The sequence below is a fragment of the Hyperolius riggenbachi genome, chromosome 5, assembly GCF_040937935.1.
Source record: "Hyperolius riggenbachi isolate aHypRig1 chromosome 5, aHypRig1.pri, whole genome shotgun sequence".
Taxonomy (NCBI): Eukaryota; Metazoa; Chordata; class Amphibia; order Anura; family Hyperoliidae; genus Hyperolius; species Hyperolius riggenbachi.
In genome coordinates this window covers 54366848-54386196 of record NC_090650.1, presented here as the reverse complement: position 1 = coordinate 54386196, position 19349 = coordinate 54366848, and the positions used below count along the sequence as shown (strand labels likewise).

The window sequence follows — 19349 nt, the reverse complement described above, 5'->3', positions numbered from 1 at the left end:
GATTAGACTGTGAAGGTCACTTTTTTTGTCAGGAAAGCTGAACACTAACAAGAATTTTTAATCCCCCGCATAAGCTCGTTCACATGCTAGAGGCTTGTACGTGGCAGCAAAGTCTAATCACATGTAATAGTTGTACTGAACTTGTTGCTATTTTTTTTTTTTTGCCAAAGACAAATGTTCATTACATAGAAGAGATAAGGGATCTGATGTGCACAGCGCCAATCTGCTCCAGTTTCATTTGATGCCCTTTATTGTATTGATTCATACAGTGGAGTGCTGACACTTTTAGTAGTGCTCTAAAAAGGTCATTCACCCAGTGATATCAGTCCCTGGCACTCAAGGAGCTGCCAGTCTATTGCATCTACCATTTTGTTGTACATACACTGTCTAATGCAGGGGTGTCAAACTCAAATGCTAAGTGTGCCGAAATTGTACACTAGTACCTAGTCGCAGGTCAAACTCAATGTCTACTGGCCACCTTCCTCCCTTATAAAGTTCCCTGGTTTCTATTGACCCCCCCAACCCCTATACAGTTCCCTTGTGTCTAGTGGTCCTCCCTCCCCTATATAGTCCCCCGGTGTCTAGTGGTCCTCCCTCCCCTATACAGTTCCCCGGTGTCTAGTTGTACTCCCTCCCCTATACAGTTCCCTAGTGTCTAGAGGCCCCCATCCTCCTCTATACAGTTTACTAGTGTTTAGCAGTTTCCCCCTCCCCCATATGGCTTCCCTGGTGATCTAGGGTTTCACCTCCAATAAGGCTTCCCTGGTGGTCTAGAGTGGGCCAAACATAATGCAAAGTGGGGAAACCACTTGTGGGCCAAATATAATGGCTCTGAGGGCCAGATTTGACCCGCGGGCTGGAGTTTGACATGTATGGTCTAATGCAAGTACTAACCCCCATCTACTTATTTTTTCTTGGTATTCCCTGCATCTAGTACCAAAGAGAGCCTGCCACCCTCAAAGACTTCCTTTTAAACTTGCCCAATACTTCTGAATTTCCAGGGATAACTTAAAACAAACCTGAACTGAGAATTAAAAGTCAGAATAAACATGTACACGGCATACTTACCTCCAGTGTAGCCTGCTCAGCAATCTCTTTCTCCTCTCCTGCGTCCTGTTTGTGCACTGTGATTAATGGAATTCTCTGTCCTCCATTTTGAAAATGGCCGTTACCCCATAACAGCTTCCTGGTAAGCACACTGTTAGGCTTTGTTCACACCTAAAATCGAAATTGCTGATGGCAGCAATTTTGGGGGGTTTTTTTGCGCTTTTTTTTTCTCCTCATGGCATTTTTTCCACTACACAGCTGAATCGCAAAATCGCAAATCTCTAGTGATTTTTAAATCGCTAGGGTTGCTACTTTATCATAGAAATCACGAGAATTATTTTCCACTATAGTGATTTGATTTGGAAATCGCAAATCGAATTGCTTTCTGGAGCGATTTTTACAGTGATAATGCAATGCAAATGAAAAATCACAATCACATAACAGAATTAATGAAAAATCGCAATCGCTGGCGTTTGTGATTTGTGATTGTGATTGCTAGTGGAAAAGGGCCCTAAGCTGCGTGCTGTGATTTTGTATAAAGCAGAGCGATTTGTTTTTTCACTTTCTGATGCAAGTCAGGAAGTGAACTCTTTGACCTGGAAAATAATAAATACAAAGTATTTATTCTTAAAAGCGCTGGGGAAATCACTATACAAGGTGCTTTTTCAAGCGCTTTGCGATTTCCCTATACCTTCCATTGGCCAAAAATGCTCAGAAAATGGTACAGGCAGCGCTTGGCTGAGCGGATCGAAAACGAACCACTCAGATGTGAACACTCTCGTGGGGAATCATTGCAGAAGCTTTTTAGGGCGATTTTCAAAATCGCCAGCGCTTGAAAAAAGGGCTAAAACGCCCTAGGGGTGAACGAGGCCTTAAACTGTAATATCATCCATGTGAGCCATAGAGAAACATGGACATTACCTTGCTCATAAGTTGTCCTTTCAGTTATAACTGATATAGAATTGACAGCAACTGATATATTTCAGTTCTGACAAAATCTTGTCAGAACTGTAAGGAATCGTTAGAAGAAAATGGTGAGCTTTTGAGAGGAACACACTGCGAGGTAAGTATGTAATATTCATTTGCAGGTACATCATGTGCTTATTTTACTCAGTTCAGATTCACTTTATGGCAGTGGCTTTTTTCCAGGTTGCCATCAGCTTCTAAAATTAAGTTACAGGAGTAACTCTTTCTGTTGTCACTTCTGCTATGGGACACTGCATACGCATCCATCACCCACTTCCTTTGCTGTTTATTGAGGTGAGGGTGTGGCCACTAACCACCCCCTCCCCTTTGTTCCAGTAGCAGGAGGTGTGACTACAACAAGATTGAAGTGGTGTCAGTTTGGAATGGGTTTCCCAGCTGTGATTTTCAACAAAGATTTATGACTTTGGGTTAAAGGCAGGTAGGATAACCATATAGTTAAAATAAGGAGTTGGGAGACAGGTTTTAGTTAGGTGTATGTTATGTGAGATTGTAGTTCCTGATTCTCTTTAAAGGACACATCCGAGGACTTTGGAAATAAAAAAATCTACTTACCTGGGGCTTCCTACAAGCCGTTCTGTGCCGAAGCTGCAGCTCCGCTCCACGCTGGTGATCCTGGGTCCCCTCCAGTGCAGGAATCCTACTGCGCCTGCGCGAGAGCCTCTCAGAGTCGCGCTGACGTCATCTGGACTGTACCGTGCAGGCGCAGAACTACTACGCCTGCGCTGTACAGTCCAGATGACGTCAGCGTGACCAGTGAACCGCGGAAGCCGACCTGGCGACGTCAGCTTCTCCACTGGAGGGGACTGGGAGCTGTGGCGAGGGCACAGGACAGATGCCAGGTGCTGGAAGAAGCTAAGTGGATTTTTTATTTTTAATTTCCTCTTAATACTCCTTTACAGAATAACTGAAGCAAAAAATACACTTTGAATTAACCCCATGGTGGGTTAAAGAACTTACTCCTAAAACTGTTCCTGCTGCTTGCTTTCTTCAGGATCCCTCCTGTTCTTGACCGAACATATTGTTCCAACGGTGGTGCTTTGGGAGCAGGGAGAAGCAGAGAAATGGGTCTCCTTGCTCTAGGCAATGTAGGATCATACAACACATACATAACCCTACTGATAAACTAGTTTGTCCCTTTAAACATGTTGGGCTGTTGCTGGCACCCTAATAACTGTTATTTTACAAGAAATACCCCCTGTGCCGCTATAGCTATAATTTAGGGTAGGAACACACTAGGCAGAATCGCATATGTGTTTTCCACTATGTGCTATGGGGAACACATACGATTCTGTCTAGCGTGTTCCTACCGTAAGGCTGACTCAGGATAGCTGCCAGGAGGTATGTGCGGAGCCTGCTAGCAGTGGGCATTTGTAACTCACCTGCCCCAGGATCCAGACGATGGCAGCCATTCTTCTTCCAGTCCTCAGACGCTCTCGATCCCTCAGGTGAGATCACCAACTGTGGCCATGACGACAGGTGGTGATCTCATTATAAGGGTAGAGCGCCACCGGTGGACGGAGGGAAAATTGCAGCGCTTTTAGACCCTAAAATCCAGACGTAATCATACCACCAGGGAGATTAGAAGAGGATTTCAAGAGTAAATACGAAAATCCGGCAGCCTGCAAGTAAAAGAAAGTTATATTTACCTGAGAAGCCTTGTCCTGCGATGCCCTCCCGAAGTCCCTGCATCACCCAACAAGTCCCTGCATCACCCGACAAGTTGGGTGATGCAGGGACTTCAGGACGGCATAGCGGGACAAGGCTTCTCGGGTACATATAACTTTCTTTTACTTGCAGGCTGCTGGATTTTCGTATTTACTCAGAAGGGCCTCTTTGAGTGACTGGCTGGACTTCTCTTACTAAGATATGTGAATTCAGATGGAAGAAGAACACCAGGAAATATCTGGTTATTTAGGGCTGTAACTCCATAACATTAAAAATATGCTTCAAGTGACACTGAACACTGAACAAATTATATTAGAGTGTTCTCTTTTGTAAACTAAAGGTGGCCACACACGATACAATAAAATGATCTGATTGTACAGTAATTCGATAAAAACGATCGTATCTCTCGAAAAAATCGAAAGCTTTTTTTTTTCATTCGACTGAAAAATCCGATCGGATTTCCCGTTTTTTTCGATTTAAATCGATCCGGAATGCCAGATATTTCACTTCAATCCCTACTAAAGATTGTATGGTGTGTGTTGGATTGTTAATTTATTAATATACACACTTAGCAATTTTCTCTGAGTTTCCATTAATTTTTATCATAATTGAGGAAAAAATATAAAATAACACAGGTGTGTGGTACATTGGTCATATTTTTGAAATGTTACAATCAGTCAGAAAAATGTATTGCAATTCTTAAATTGAATAGATATTTAAAAAATTGTATGGTGTGTGGCCACCTTTAAGGTGGCCACACACGATACAATAAAATGATCCGATTTTACAGTAATTCGATAAAAACGATCGTATCTCTCGAAAAAATCGAAAGCTTTTTTTTCATTCGACTGAAAAATCTGATCGGATTTCCCGTTTTTTTCGATTTAAATCGATCCGGAGTGCCAGATATTTCTCTTCAATTTCTACTAGAGATTGTATGGTGTGTGTTGGGTTGTTAATTTATTAATATACACACCCTAGCAATTTTCTCTGAGTTTCCAATCATTTTTATCATAATTGAGGAAAGAATTGAGCATAGGTGTGTGGTACATTGGTCATATTTTTGAAATGTTACAATTAGTCAGAAAAATTGATTGCAATTCTTAAATTGAACAGATATTTAAAAAAAATTGTATGGTGTGTGGCCACCTTTAGACTCCCAGTTTTATATTTAACAGATCTGGTGGAAGAATTCCTGTTTGGATCCAGTGGTACTGTGGGATTGGCAGTGGGCAGGGGCTAATTAAGCAAGAGACCTGAAATTGCTACAGGTAAGTAAGATTTGTATCTGAAAACTTAATTACCAGTGTCATGTTACAGGAGCCCATACATATGGGAAGATCGATCATGAGACAGATCTCTCTGATTGAATCTGATCTGGGAGAGATCTGCTGGGTGCCATCTCTCATGGGAGATTCCCATTGTTTCCTTTATTCTTTACAAAAGCAATCCCTTGAAAGGATCTATACAAAGATGCCACCCGCCTCTCTACCCGCTTGTTTGCTATTTTAGCATTTGGCCTGAGCAACCGACATTCGGTAAGTACTTTTGAAAATAAAAAAACAAAACCCATGAATCTCCCATGAGGAAATGGACTAGTCCAAACCGGACAGGTTTTTTTTTTTCAGATTTGTTCAACCTATTGTAAGTGACTGCAATATAGGAAAAAAATAGCTCCCCCGAAGTCTCCTGCAAATCAAACTCGACAAGCTCAAGCAAGAAATTCCGATTTACTCTGGAATAAAGGACCTTTTTATAAATATGCATTTTAAATTTTACAATTTTTGAGATAGTGGTCCTCTAAAGAGAACCTGAGCCGAAAAAAGTCTGAGGTGTTATACTTTCCTTGGGCTTCATCCAGCCTCCTTGAGGCCGCTCGGTCTCTTGTTGTCTCCCCGGCTGGTACTCTGGCCGAGTCACGCTTCATATCACATGTGTGACATAGCCACTAGTGCTCCTATCGTGCTCCGGCGGCCGGGAGCATTCTGTGCTCGACAAAGCTCGACTCGGCCAGAGTACACTTTTAAGCGACATGTTGAGCAGAATGTGGTATAGTGGGAAGTAGGAGATTCAGCTTCAGTCATTAAAGAAAACCTGTAGCCAGAAAAACCTCCCCTGGGGGGGTACTTGCCTCGGGTGGGGGAAGCCTCCGGATCCTATCGAGGCTTCTCCCGTCCTCCTGTGTCCCACGGCGGTGGCAGAAAAGCTCCTGGACCGGCGGAGATGTAAATATTTACCTTCCCGGCTCCAGCGCAGGCGCAGTATCATCTCTCTGCTCGGAGATAGGCAGAAATACAATACAATAACATTTCTATAGCACTTTTCTCCCATAGGACTCAAAGCGCTTAGGCTCTCTCAGATTCAGTAATTGGTAGTAGGATGAAGTATTCACACAACAAAAGTTATATTTCTGCAAATGCCAAACTGAACAGGTGGGTTTTCAGTCTGGATTTAAACACGTCCAGGGATGGAGCTGTCCTGATCTGTTGAGGTAAGGAGTTCCAAAAAGTAGGGGCAGCATGACAGAAGGCTCTGGGACCAAAAGATTCCAAGTGGACTCTGGGTATGACTAGATTATTAGAACCTGTGGATCTGAGAATGCGGGGATTGCTACGTAGCTGCAACATATCTTTCATGTATCCAGGGCCCAGATTATTCAGGGATTTAAATGTCAGTAGGCCGATCTTGAATAGGACCCTCCATTCTATAGGTAGCCAGTGAAGGGAGTGCAGGACTGGCGTTATGTGGCAGTGACGGGGTTGGTTGGTTAGCAGTCTGGCAGCAGTATTCTGTATCAGCTGTAAGCGGTGCAAGACCTTTTTTGGAAGGCCAGTGTAGAGAGCATTACAGTAGTCCAGTTGGGATGTGATGAAGGCATGAACTAAGGTTGGCAGATCTTCTGGGGGGATGAGGTGCTTGATTTTTGCAATGTTCTTCAGGTGAAAAAAGGATAATTTCACCACAGTGGAGATTTGAGTTCTGAAGTTTAACTCTCCATCAATTAGAACTCCTAGGCTTCGCACATGGTCAGAGCTGCGTAGATCCGTGCCTCCTATTCCCAGTGGTGAAGACTGCAAGTTAAGTTGTTTTGTTATCATGCTCTGCCCTCCAATCAGAAGGACTTCAGTTTTGTCTGCATTTAGTTTCAGCCAGTTGTCATTCATCCATTGCTGTAGTTCACGTAAGCAGGCGTTTATAGTTAGAGTTGGGTCTGTCACACCAGGCTTGAAGAAAAGATATAGTTGGGTGTCGTCTGCATAGCAGTGGTATGTCAGGCCATGTTTTTGGATTAGTTTTCCAAGCGGTAACATGTAAATTGTGAAAAGAAGGGGAGAGAGTATTGAGCCCTGGGACACCCCATACTTAAGTGATACAGGGGTGGACAGGAAGGGCCCCATAGACACTTTGTGGGTTCTGCCACTCAAGAAGGATTGGAACCACTGAAGAACTATGCCATCAATGCTGCAGTATTCCTGTAGCCTGTTTATCAAGATGTCATGGTTAACTGTATCAAAGGCTGCAGAAAGGTCTAGCAGTATGAGGATCGAGCACTCTCCTCTGTCTCGTGCCATGAGCAGGTGGTTGCATATTTGGATGAGGGCAGTTTCAGTGCTGTGGTGTTTCCTGAAGTCAGACTGGAATGGGTCATAACTGTTGTTTTGTAGGATTTTGGCTTCTAGCTGGAGGTAAACAGCTTTTTCAATTAGCTTGCCCAGAAAGGGGAGGTTAGAGACAGGTCTGTAGCTGGTCATTGCATCTGGGTCCAGGGAGGCTTTTTTGAGGAGAGGCCTGATGATTGCTTCCTTCAGTAAAGCAGGAAATATCCCTGATTGTAAGGAACAGTTAACAATTTTGAGGAATACCGGTACGAACAGGTCGGGGCAGTTCAACATGAACTGTGTTGGGCCAGGATCCAGGTCACAGGTAGTTAGGCGGAGGTGAAGGAGGATGCTTGATGTGACTTCTTCATCAATTTCTTTGAAGTTTGACCAAGGTGTTACGTTGTCTCTGCTAATGGTCTTCGGCGCTATATTAGGCTCAGATGCTGTAAGTTGGATGGTGGACCTTATAGCGGAGACTTTGTCTGTGAAGAAATGGGCAAATTGGTCACAGCGGGCCTTTGAAGACTCGATATTAAGTTTTTGACATGCCGGGTTGCAGAGTTTTTCCACTGTGCAGAACAGTTGGGCTGGTTTGTTAACTGCATTTGCAATCTCTTGTGATAGAAAGGATGATTTTTTTCCCGTGATTACCTTTTGGTAGTTCTTCAAGTGGAGGATTAAGGCATGTTTGTCTTCTGGGGACTGAGATTTGCGCCACAGTCTCTCAAGTTTTCGGCCTTGTCTTTTCAGCTTTTTTATGGCGTTATCAAACCACTGTGCATGATGGTGTGGAGTAAGATATTTGGTGCACAGAGGAGCAATGGTCTCAAAGGTGGAGGACACACATTTGTTGTATTTAAACACCAGAGTATCAGGGTCCAAGCTGGAGTCAGTCAATTCATCAAAGCTAAGGTTATCTCGGATATGTTGCGGTGTTAGCCCTTTTAAGCGGCGGTATTTTATTTGATTTTTGACCTGGTGTTTGACAGCTGGTATTGAGAGGGAGAAGTGGATGGTGTGATGGTCTGACCAGGCAACAGGATTAATTTCCACATTGGCTATTGACAGCCCAGTATGGAATATAAGAAATAGCCGATCGCTGTTGGGCCACTCTACTGCGCAGGCGCAAGTCTCCTGCGCCTGCGTAGTAGAGCGGACCCGACGGAGATCGGCTATTTCCGCCTATTTCCATGCTGAGAGCCGCAACAGCGCCCCCGCTGGAGCCAGGGAAGGTAAATATAGCAAGCCTTGTCAGGCTTGTCGAGCTTGATTTGCAGGAGACTTCGGGGGAGCCAGCGCTGGATTGCCTGCAGCTACAGCAGAGGGAGAAGCCTCATTGGGACCCTGAGGCTTCCCCCTACCGAGGTGAGTACACCCCAGGGGAACTTTTTTTTGTTACAGGTTCTCTTTAAGGTTGCAAACTAAGTGGCCACAGAGATAGCAATCCCAGTAAAGTAGTTACTGGTAGCACATGCTTTACAACATGGATTGCTGTGATGGCCTGGCCGGTAAAAGTTCCACTATCATTACTGGCTGGAAGATTCTCGTTAGAAGAATTGGCTGCATTCCATAATTATCTTGGAGAGCAAGTTTTATTTCCATGATCAAAGAAGCAGCGACTCCCAGCACAAGTTGGGAGAAAGCCTAGTAGCCTACATTGCCGGTGTAATCAGGCTCATGTAATACATAAGTGCCAGGAAAGAGGCTGGCAGAATACGCTATAAGATGCTTACAGAGAGGATTTCAGTTTATAGTCCATAATTTGGAATGTTTCCGCAGTTATTGTATTATGATGGCATTAGTAGAAGGCTGCCACTGTAGCCATTGATTGAAAACTGTTTTGTGGAACCTTTGCTATAGATGTCACAGACCTCCTAGTTCTTTACCTACTATCTCAAAGGCAATCTGTCTATTGAGACCTGTGACATTCCACAACAGTAACAAGTACTGAAAGACAAAATACTACAGTGAGGAAAAGAAGTATTTGATTCCCTGCTGATGTTGCTTGTTTGCCATGTGACCAAGAAATGACCAGTCACATGACGCAGTACACTCCACACCACGTGGCAGTGATTGACAGCGGCGCTCGCGCAGGCGCAGTACAGGACGACCTGGCGAGGTCAGCCTCTGCACCGGCGGGGACCCCGGGCCGGCGGCTTGGAGCGAAGCTGCTGCGAGGGACATGTCGGCTGCAAGTGGCTGGAGGGAGCCCCGGGTAAGTAAGTGTCATTTTTTTTTAGATGCCTGGATATTCCCTTTAAGTGCGGTACTTGCGGTAAAGCACTGCAGCCCTTGCATCTGATCGGATGCTTCTGGCAGACCGCAATAGACTCCATAGACTTTCATTGATTTTACGTCCACTTGCGGTAAAATAGGATAATGTAACACATGTTTTGACTCCTAGTGTAAAAGGGGCCTGAAAGTAAACCTGAAGGGGACTGCCTTGGGGAGAGGGAGGCCTCTGGATCCTCCTGAGGCTTCTCCCGTTGTGCTCCTCCTTACTGTTACAGCGCTGAGACCCCGCAAGCCTGAAGACAAGGACTTGTCGCTGGAGCTTGCCTGCACTGTGCAGACATCCCTCTTTTTGAGCACTGGGAACCCCGCACTGTGCAGGCTTGTGTCTGCGCACTAGCATAGAGACGAATGGGCTTGGCTATTTCCGCTGAGCCCGAGCAGCGGCTTCGTGCAATGCGGGCCAGCTCCTTGGAATTGGGGATCCCACTGGGGTCCCAGTACTTGAACGGGGGAAGCCTCTGCTTCAGTTCTCTGTATCTACATTTTTGACTTAAAGTAATATATTATGCGCTGCGTAATATTTTGGCGCTTTATAAATACAATAAATAAACAAACTTCCTGGCTTAAAATCTACTCAGTAACACTGAAAAGGCTTGGTGTTTCTTTAACAGTTTCACAGCATCAGAACTTTGTTCTTCTTACCCAAGCCTCATTTTTAGCTGCACAGAAGAAAACTGCTTGGGCATTTTACCTGTGATGCTGTGCAAAGCATGATGGGATTTCTGATGTTGTTGTTCTCGTTGCCTAGCGCGCTCAGCTAGGAGGGGTGATCAGGACACAGGACAGTTGGAACTGTGTCTCATGCTCCCTGTCACCTCCTTTCAACCAAAAAGATGGCTGCCCCCATGAAATCACAAACATTTGCCTGTTCTCTTAAAACTGGGAGGGTAAGATATTATATTACCTATCTATTTTAATTAACATAACTAATGTAACTTAATGACAGTATGTCTGTTTAGGCTGAAGTTCCCCATTAAAGAACAACTGAAGCGAGAGGGAAATGGAGGCTGCCATATTTATTTCCTTTTAAAGTCCTTTTAAAGTCAATGGGAGTCTAAAACAAAAAAAGCCAGATACTTACCTAAGGAGATGGAAGACTCTGGGTCCTATAGAGCCTTCCCTCTTCTCTCTCGGTCCCCTCGTTGCAGCGGCAGCCCTGCCGCTTGGGACTTCTGAAGTCTTTGGGAGCCCAGTTCTCCCGCACACAGGCGGCTCTATACTGCGCACACACGAGTGCAAGAGAGAGAGAGGGGGCACTCGCGCTGCACAGTATGGATTGTCCCATCTTCGGGGAGCACTCTGCTCCCAAAGACTTCCGAAGTCCCCGGCGGCGGGGGATTCAAACCTGGGAGCTGCTGATTCCCATTGACTTTAAGCAATACCAGTTGTCTGGCTGTCCTGCTGATTCTCTGCCTCTAATACTTCTATCCATAGACCCTGAACAAGCATGCAGCAGATGTTTCTGACATTATTCTCAGATATGACAATATTAACTGCATGCTTTTTACTGGTGTTTTTCACACACTACTGCAGTTAGCAGGACTGCCAGGCAACTGTTATTTGATATTTAAAAGGAAACAAATATGGAAGCCTCCATATTCTTCTCACTTTCATTACCCTTTAATTATCTCCCAGATTTACGTTATAGTGGACCTGAACTCTTGCACAGGCTACAAGAAAAACGCAAAGAAATGGACCCTGTGTGTGTTTACAGACAAGAGCCTGTCTAATTCCCCCTCATCTGTAAGTAATCACAAGTGTAATATGAGCTCTCAGCTGTGTCAGCACAGAAATTCAGCAGTCTTATCAGATGCAGCTAATATATAGACATTAGAGGTGTAGCCCTTTCTCTGCTTCCAGGAAACCAGGAATTAGACACACTGCAGATTTATTGCAGGAGTTCTGTAAGCTGTAACAAAGACATGTTTTTCTTTAAAGGTTATTATGATGTTGTTTATCTTTTAGAGCAGAGAGCAAGTTCTTAGTTCAGGTCCACTTTAAAGTGAACCTTAACCTTACAGCTCCTTGAGTGTCCTCCAGTCCCCTACCATGGCTTAGTTTTGTTTTCGGCTGACTGACAGTTAGCCCTCGGCAACGCATCCTCTTCTTCGCCTTCCCCGCCGTCAAGCGCATCATGCACAGGTGCAAGCGTACTGTGCATGCGCATGACTCACTTGACGGCAGGGAAGGCAAAGAAGAGGACGTGTTGCCGGGAGCCGACTGCCAGTTGGCTGAAAATGAAACTAAGCTGCACAGGATGGCTGCAAGGCGCATGGGGAAGCCCGAGGTAAGTGAAACTTTTTTTCCCCTCAGGGTTAAGGTTCACTTTAAGGAAAAAAATATCCCCCCCCATATTAGGGCCAGGTATGATCTATTCTCACAAGACTATTTCAGATATATGCAAGTCAGACATTTTGTTCAGGGCTGTGTGAGGGAGGGACTGGAGATGTTTCCACCTTCCATTGAAAAGGAATTTCTCGTTTATAAACACACCCCAGGCCTTATCTCCCTTTTTATAGCGCAATTTGGTATAACAGATTAGAGGACTTTACCCCTGCTATGACTAAATGGCAAGACAGGCTCCAAAAGACCTGGACATCTGAAGAGTGGGGGTCGTTATTCCTGGACTTAGCCAAGTCCTCCAGAAATAGTTTAACAAGGGAGAGGGGATATAAGATATTATATGACTGGTATAGGACCCCGTCCTTACTTCACAAGAGGGGCTTGTAGCCTATTGATCTATGTATTAGGGGGTTTCCAGCTGATCAAACTCACTGTTGGTGGGAATGCCCTGGAGTACAGGTTTTCTGGGAAGAAGGTTTTACGGGTAGCGTCTGTAGTACCTGCACATGATGTTTCACCTGATCCATGGGTGGTGAAGTCCTTTCTCTCACCATGAATAGTAACAAACTTTTGTCACACTTCTGTAATGCCTCCAAGGCCATTTTCGCTAGTGAGTGGAAGTCACCCACTATACCTTTTATCAGTTTGCGACACAAGATGACAGAGTATTACTGGATGCAGAAAATAACTTCTTCCCTGACTGATCAGGAGGATACATTTGATGCAGTTTGATCCCCATGGGTTGATAAGTTCTCACCTAACTGATCTGGATCTTTATAGATTTTGCCTTTCTGTGGGGTTCTATTGTGAGCTCTATATACCACTTTCAAAAGAAACAAAAAGAGGGACTAGTGTAGTATTCATTAGTAAATGAAGGTGTGTTGAAAGAGTATCTGCAGTATACTCACAAGGCAGGGTTACCGCATAGGCAACCACTGTAAAGGCAGGTGGGGAGAGTATAACTGTCCCGACTCAGGACTATGCTTAGTGTTTGACATATGATGGACTATTAAACAACACTTTTGCTCTATTGAGAAGCTGGTGTGCGAGCCTACTCTTGGACTTTTCTTTATTTATTGGATGTTTGCTTTGCATCCAAGGCTCAGCACCCTGTTATGTACGGAAAGGTGTGCCGCTCCTAACCCTACTGTTTCACTCAGGACTAAGAAGTCGCTCTCTGTAGATCAAGGGGAAAAAAAGCAACACCCCTCCACCAAGGGTGAATATGTATAACGTAGTATGGATACAGAGTCGCCAGAAGGATAAAAAGATCTAAAACGTTTAAAAATGAGGAGGTAGTGGTGGACTTACCTCTTCCGGGCAGACACAAGAAAATGCCGATCAAACAATGTATTTGCATACTCCAGTAAAATATAACGCGTTTCGCGGGAGTGACCCGCTTCCTCAGGCAATAAGATGGAGCATATACAAAAACAGGTCTGGTACTATGCCATGCGCCTCTGTTCAACAGACAAGACAATATACTCTGTACAGCGCTGTGTAAAATGTCAGCGCTATATAAATACTTAAATAAATACAGGGAGTGCAGAATTATTAGGCAAGTGGTATTTTTGAGGAATAATTTTATTATTGAACAACAACCATTTTCTCAATGAACCCAAAAAACTCATTAATATCAAAGCTGAATATTTTTGAAAGTAGTTTTTAGTTTGTTTTTAGTTTTAGCTATTTTAGGGGGATATCTGTGTGAGCAGGTGACTATTACTGTGCATAATTATTAGGCAATTTAACAAAAAACAAATATATACCCATTTCAATTACCGTATTTATTTTTACCAGTGAAACCAATATAACATCTCAACATTCACAAATATACATTTCTGACATTAAAATACAAAATAAAAACAAATCAGTGACCAATATAGCCACCTTCCTTTGCAAGGACACTCAAAAGCCTGCCATCCATGGATTCTGTCAGTGTTTTGATCTGTTCACCATCAACATTGCGTGCAGCAGCAACCACAGCCTCCCAGACACTGTTCAGAGAGGTGTATTGTTTTCCCTCCTTGTAAATCTCACATTTTATGATGGACCACAGGTTCTCAATGGGGTTCAGATCAGGTGAACAAGGAGGCCATGTAATTAGTTTTTCTTCTTTTATACCCTTTCTTGCCAGCCACGCTGTGGAGTACTTGCATGCGTGTGATGGAGCATTGTCCTGCATGAAAATCATGTTTTTCTTGAAGGAAGCAGACTTCTTCCTGTACCACTGCTTGAAGAAGGTGTCTTCCAGAAACTGGCAGTAGGACTGGGAGTTGAGCTTGACTCCATCCTCAACCCAAAAAAGGCCCCACAATCTTTGATGATACCAGCCCAAACCAGTACTCCACCTCCACCTTGCTGGCGTCTGAGTCGGACTGGAGGTCTCTGCCCTTTACCAATCCAGCCACAGACCCATCCATCTGGCCCATCAAGACTCACTCTCATTTCATCCTTCTGGCGCCTCTGTATCCAACACTAAGTTCAAAAGGACAGGCCCTATAGGTACTAAGAAGCACAAGTGAGTAACTTGTATGTAAAAGAGCTACTTGCTCAAAAGGAGGAAACATACATATCAGATTATTCCTCAGTAAGTTTAAACAATTATATTATAATAGAGGTAGAGACCAATATATGATGTGGAGATCTTTGCTGACCCCCCACCAACAGTAATTCCCCCAGCAAAAGCCCAAGTCAGAGCTGTGACTTGGCCTTTTGCTGGGGGAATTACTGTTGGTGGGGGGCGTGCACTTTGTAAATAACTACTGTATATATGTATAGCACTCTTTGAGAAAGCTGTAGGGTGAAACATGTTAGAGTTCCATATTGCAGCACTTTGTAAATAGCACTCCACTATCCGCTTTGTAATTTCTCCAGAATGTTTACTTTGCAGCATATACCACACTATTAAGGGGCTCTGTAATCAGGTTATCAAGCCTACACCTGAGCCTACCTTTTGTACTGTATATAATGCATAGTTTAGTAAGTTTATATGTGACCTACCGGTATATGTGGAATAGCTACACCACAAATGTTTTTGTGGGGGATCAGCAAAGACCTCCACATCATATATTGGTCTCTACCTCTATTATAATATAATTGTTTATACTTACTGAGGAATTTATTTATTTATTTATTGTATTTACTGTATAAAGCGCCAACATATTACGCAGCGCTGAATAATCTGATATGTATGTTTCCTCCTTTTGAGCAAGTAGCTCTTTTACATACAAGTTACTCACTTGTGCTTCTTACTACCTATAGGGCCTGTCCTTTTGGACTTAGTGTTAGTTTTATATTTCACGGTACAAAACCCTCTTGGTTTGTGTGTGTTTGCCTCTGTAACCATAGTACTTTATACCACTTTGCATTATTTATTCTGATGCCTGACCTGCAGATATATAATATGTCTTTGCTGTATAATAACTGATATCTATTGCTGTACTTTTGTATGTATCTTATTCTTTGGGCAAGTGTGGAACTGTTGTGCCTTGTATGCTTTGAATCTTTCAACAAATACCTTTTTGTTGAAAACAAAATGAAAAAAATATCCAAAGTGCAGGTTCAATTTAACTAGTCTAAATCAAGTTGGATACCCATATAAAAAATACAAACCCTGACAGCTGAAGACAGCTTGTCTGGTCTGTGTCAGGGAAGTTTAGTTTTGGCTGGAGTGCCTTACAGTTTACTTGTCAATCTGAGCTCCTGTCCTTACGTATGGCCAGGGGCTCTTAGCAATGACTGAAATAGTAAGGTCATAGCATTAACCTTCCTATAGGCCATGTTGATTGAAGCTGCACTTAAAATGCTGCTGTGGATAAGCCCTGTCTTTGTGATATCCGTGGCTGGTTTACATAGTATGGAGAAGAACAACACCGATGCACTCTTGAACTTGCTTTTTCCCACGTGTCACTAATAGCGGGAGATGAAAAGCAACACCCTTGTTTCATGAACCCGCTACAGGGGGCCGCCTGGTAACAAAATTCATCCTGTAGATGCTAGTTCATGACTGCAAACAATAAGCATTTTAATTTCTTTGCAATTCTGTTGGTCTGAAGTTATATGCACCCAAAACAATCGTTAGTGATAATTTCAAGAGATCATTAAGGAAATAGCTTTTACTATGAAAGGGAACGCCTGTACTCACATTAGAATTTCGCTTGAGACAATCATTTTAGGCAACAAAAATCTGGAAAACTGGCTGCCACAGATTCCTTCTATTTATTTATTATTTATTTATTTATTATATTTATAAAGCACCAACATATTACGCAGCGCTGAACATTAATTTAGGTTACAGACAATATTTAGGGGTGAGATACAGCAAAATTACAATACAGGAATACAAGAAAACCAGATCACACAGCACAGTATGAGTACAAGGTAATGCTTAGTCAGTCACTGGATGGAGCATGGAGATTAGGCAAGTTAGGTTCACTCAGATGCATAGCATAGGTTCACAGTCATGGAGGTGCATGATCAGGTAGGACACAAAAGGAGGAGGACCCGGCCCAAAGGCTTACAATCTAGATGGAGAGGTAAGGACACGAATGGTAGGGGACCAGAGTTCAGCTGTAGGTTTAGAGCACTTGTGAGGGGTAGTAGGCCAGAGTGAAAAGATGAGTTTTGAGGGCTTTCTTGAAGATGTTGAAGGAGGGGGGTGCCCTAATGGGTGGAGGTAGGGAGTTCCATAGTGTTGGAGCAGCTCTTGAGAAGTCCTGGAGGCGTGCATGGGACTGGGTGATGCGGGGGGGGGGGGGGGGGCGGTTAGGCGAAGTTCATTGGAAGAGCAGAGTGAGCGGCTAGGTGTGTACCTCTGAGTAAGATCGGAAATGTAGGTTATACACGTTTTGTGGACAGATTTGTAGGTCAGACACAGTATCTTGAATCTGATTCTGGACTAGATAGGAAGCCAGTGGAGGGACTCTAGGAGGGGATCTGCCGTGGTGGAGCGATGGGAGCAGTGGATAATTCTGGCTGCCGCATTCATGATGGACTGCAGTGGGGCTGTTCGGGTCATAGGACGACCAGACAGCAGGGCATTGCAGTAGTCAAGGCGGGAAATTATGAGGGCATGGATGAGGAGTTTGGGGGTGGCAGAGGTCAGGAAAGGGCAAATCTTACAGATGTTACGAAGGTGGAAGTTGCAGTACTTTGTGAGGTTTTGGATGTGGGAAGTGAAGGAGAGTGCGGAGTCCAGGGTGACACCCAGACAACGGGCTTGAGACGTAGGGCGAATGGTAGTGTGGTTAACAGTGACATGCACATCTGGGAGGTTCGTGGATGGCCGTGGTGGAAAGATCATAAATTCCGTTTTGTCTAGATTTAGTTTCAGGAACCTAGCGGACATCCAGGAGGAGATGGCTGATAGGCAGGAGGAGACCTTGTCCATGGTAGTGGTGGATATGTCAGGGGTGTGGAGGTAGATCTGGGTGTCATCTGCATACAGATGATAGTTAAAACCCATGGAGGAGATAACCTTGCCAATGAAGGATGTGTATAAGGTGAACAGTAGGGGGCTAAGGACCGAACCTTGGGGGACTCCCACTGAGAGGTGGTTGGGGGTGGACGAGGACTCATTGAAGGTGGTCGTGAAGGAGCGGTTGGAGAGGTAGGATGAAAGCCAGGACAGGGCGAGATCGTGAATGCCCAAGGACTGGAGGAGTAGGGGATGATCTACTGTGTCAAAAGCTGCTGAAAGGTCAAGGAGGAGGAGAATGGAGTATTTACCTTCAGCTTTAGCTAAGGCAAGGTCGTTGACCACTTTGGTGAGAGCAGTTTCGGTTGAGTGGGCAGGCCGAAATCCAGATTGCAGTGGGTCTAACAGTGAGTTGGCATTGAGGTACTGGGTCAGGCGTTTGTGAACCAGACGCTCAAGGAGTTTTGAGGCAAAGGGGAGGAGGGAGAAAGGACGGTAGTTGGAGGGTAGTGAGGGGTCGAGGGAGGGTTTCTTGAGCAGGGGTAGTACAGTGGCCTGCTTGAAGTCTGAGGGGAAGGTGCCTGTGGATAGGGAGAGGTTTAACAGGGTAGTGAGGACTGGGGCCAATTCCGTGAAGTGAGGCTGAGTAAATCAGAAGGGATGGGGTCAAGGGGGACAGTAGTGGTATGGGAAGTCTGCAGTAGGTGGTTGACTTCCTCGGTGGTAGTAGGAGTGAAGGATGTGAGGGGAGGATAGGGTGGAGGAGGAGCTGGTTGGGAGGGGGTGGGAGGTGAAGATTGGAGATTGGATATTTCCTGGCGGATGGAGACAATTTTGTTGGTGAAGTGGGTGGCTAAATCTGTGGCAGAGAGGGAGGAGATGGAGGGTGTGTGTGGGGGGGGGGGGGGGGTTTAAGCAGGGAGTTGAAAGTGGCAAAAAGACGCCGGGGGTTTGAAGCTTGTGTTGAGAACATACAAATTCCATGCAGATAGTGCCCTGGTCCAAATGTTTACTGCCAGTATACATCTGACGGCCCAGCGCGCTGCTTCAGTTCATGTCCAACTGCCCCATGTTACTGCCAGTGCTGCAGCACAACACCCCCAGGGACAGGGACTCTGGTATAGCGGTCATGCTAAGGCTCCACATTCTTTTTAGGGTCCTTACATGTACTGGTTATGCCGCCAATCACACACATTTTTGACATCTATAATGTTGCAGATTTCTTTCTGCCGGAAATACTTGGGCTGTTTCCAAAGAAGTCTGAGGGCCCATTCACACTTGCTGATCGCAAAACGCTAGTGATTTTGCTAGCGTTTTGCTCTGGCGTTTTTTGGCAATTAACGCCCAAAAATCACCATTCACACGTGGCGATTTTTTAGCGTCCGCGTTTTGCGCTTCTATAGCACTGAAACGCGATCGCCGGGAAATCGCCTGAAAATGGTGCAGGCTAAGCTTTTGCGTTTACCGTTTTGTGGTGATTTGCGGCGATTAGCGCAAATCTCCCAAATGAGAACGGGCCCATAGACTTTAATTACCCTAGCGCTTTGAAAAGCGCTGACGTTTGAGCGTTTTGCCGAAATCGCCGGCAAAATGCTCAAGTGTGAATGGGCCCTGATTGTGTTTTAGAGTTTGCTGTGAGAGGTATATGGAGGCTGCTATTTTTATTTCCTTAGAAAAAACCCACAGCGGTTTTGCTGATGTTGGGGGCGGAGTTTCAGTCCTATAATGACGACAGGGTGCGGGTAAATTATTGCTGCTAATACCCACCGATCCTGGCAGCATTAACAGATAGCCTTATACTACAGGCTCTCTGTTTTGTTTTTAATTTTGTTTTTCTATAAATAATAATAAGAAAGAAAATCAGAAATCAAGCTCAAAATGTTTTGTCTGAATGGAGAGTTTTATACAACTTTCCTGGAAATCCATGCCAAAAAGTTCACAAGTTTAGACATTTCTCTGAGAATTTGCTACGGAAATCTTCCCCACTAGGA

At 44.5% G+C, this 19349-nt stretch overlaps 1 protein-coding gene across 6 annotated transcripts in view; it reads left to right on the top strand.

The window, feature by feature from the left end:
- Nucleotides 1-19349, top strand: part of JCAD (junctional cadherin 5 associated) — a 210018-nt gene that overhangs the window by 7434 nt on the left and 183235 nt on the right. For 4 of the 6 annotated variants that reach the window (XR_011020755.1, XM_068235711.1, XM_068235710.1 and 1 more), the window contains exon 2: nucleotides 4878-4970. The exons of the other annotated variants lie outside the window; for them this stretch is intronic. The gene's annotated coding sequence lies outside the window, so the exon portion shown is untranslated. The remainder of the gene's footprint in view (nucleotides 1-4877; nucleotides 4971-19349) is intronic. 6 annotated transcript variants of the gene reach the window in all.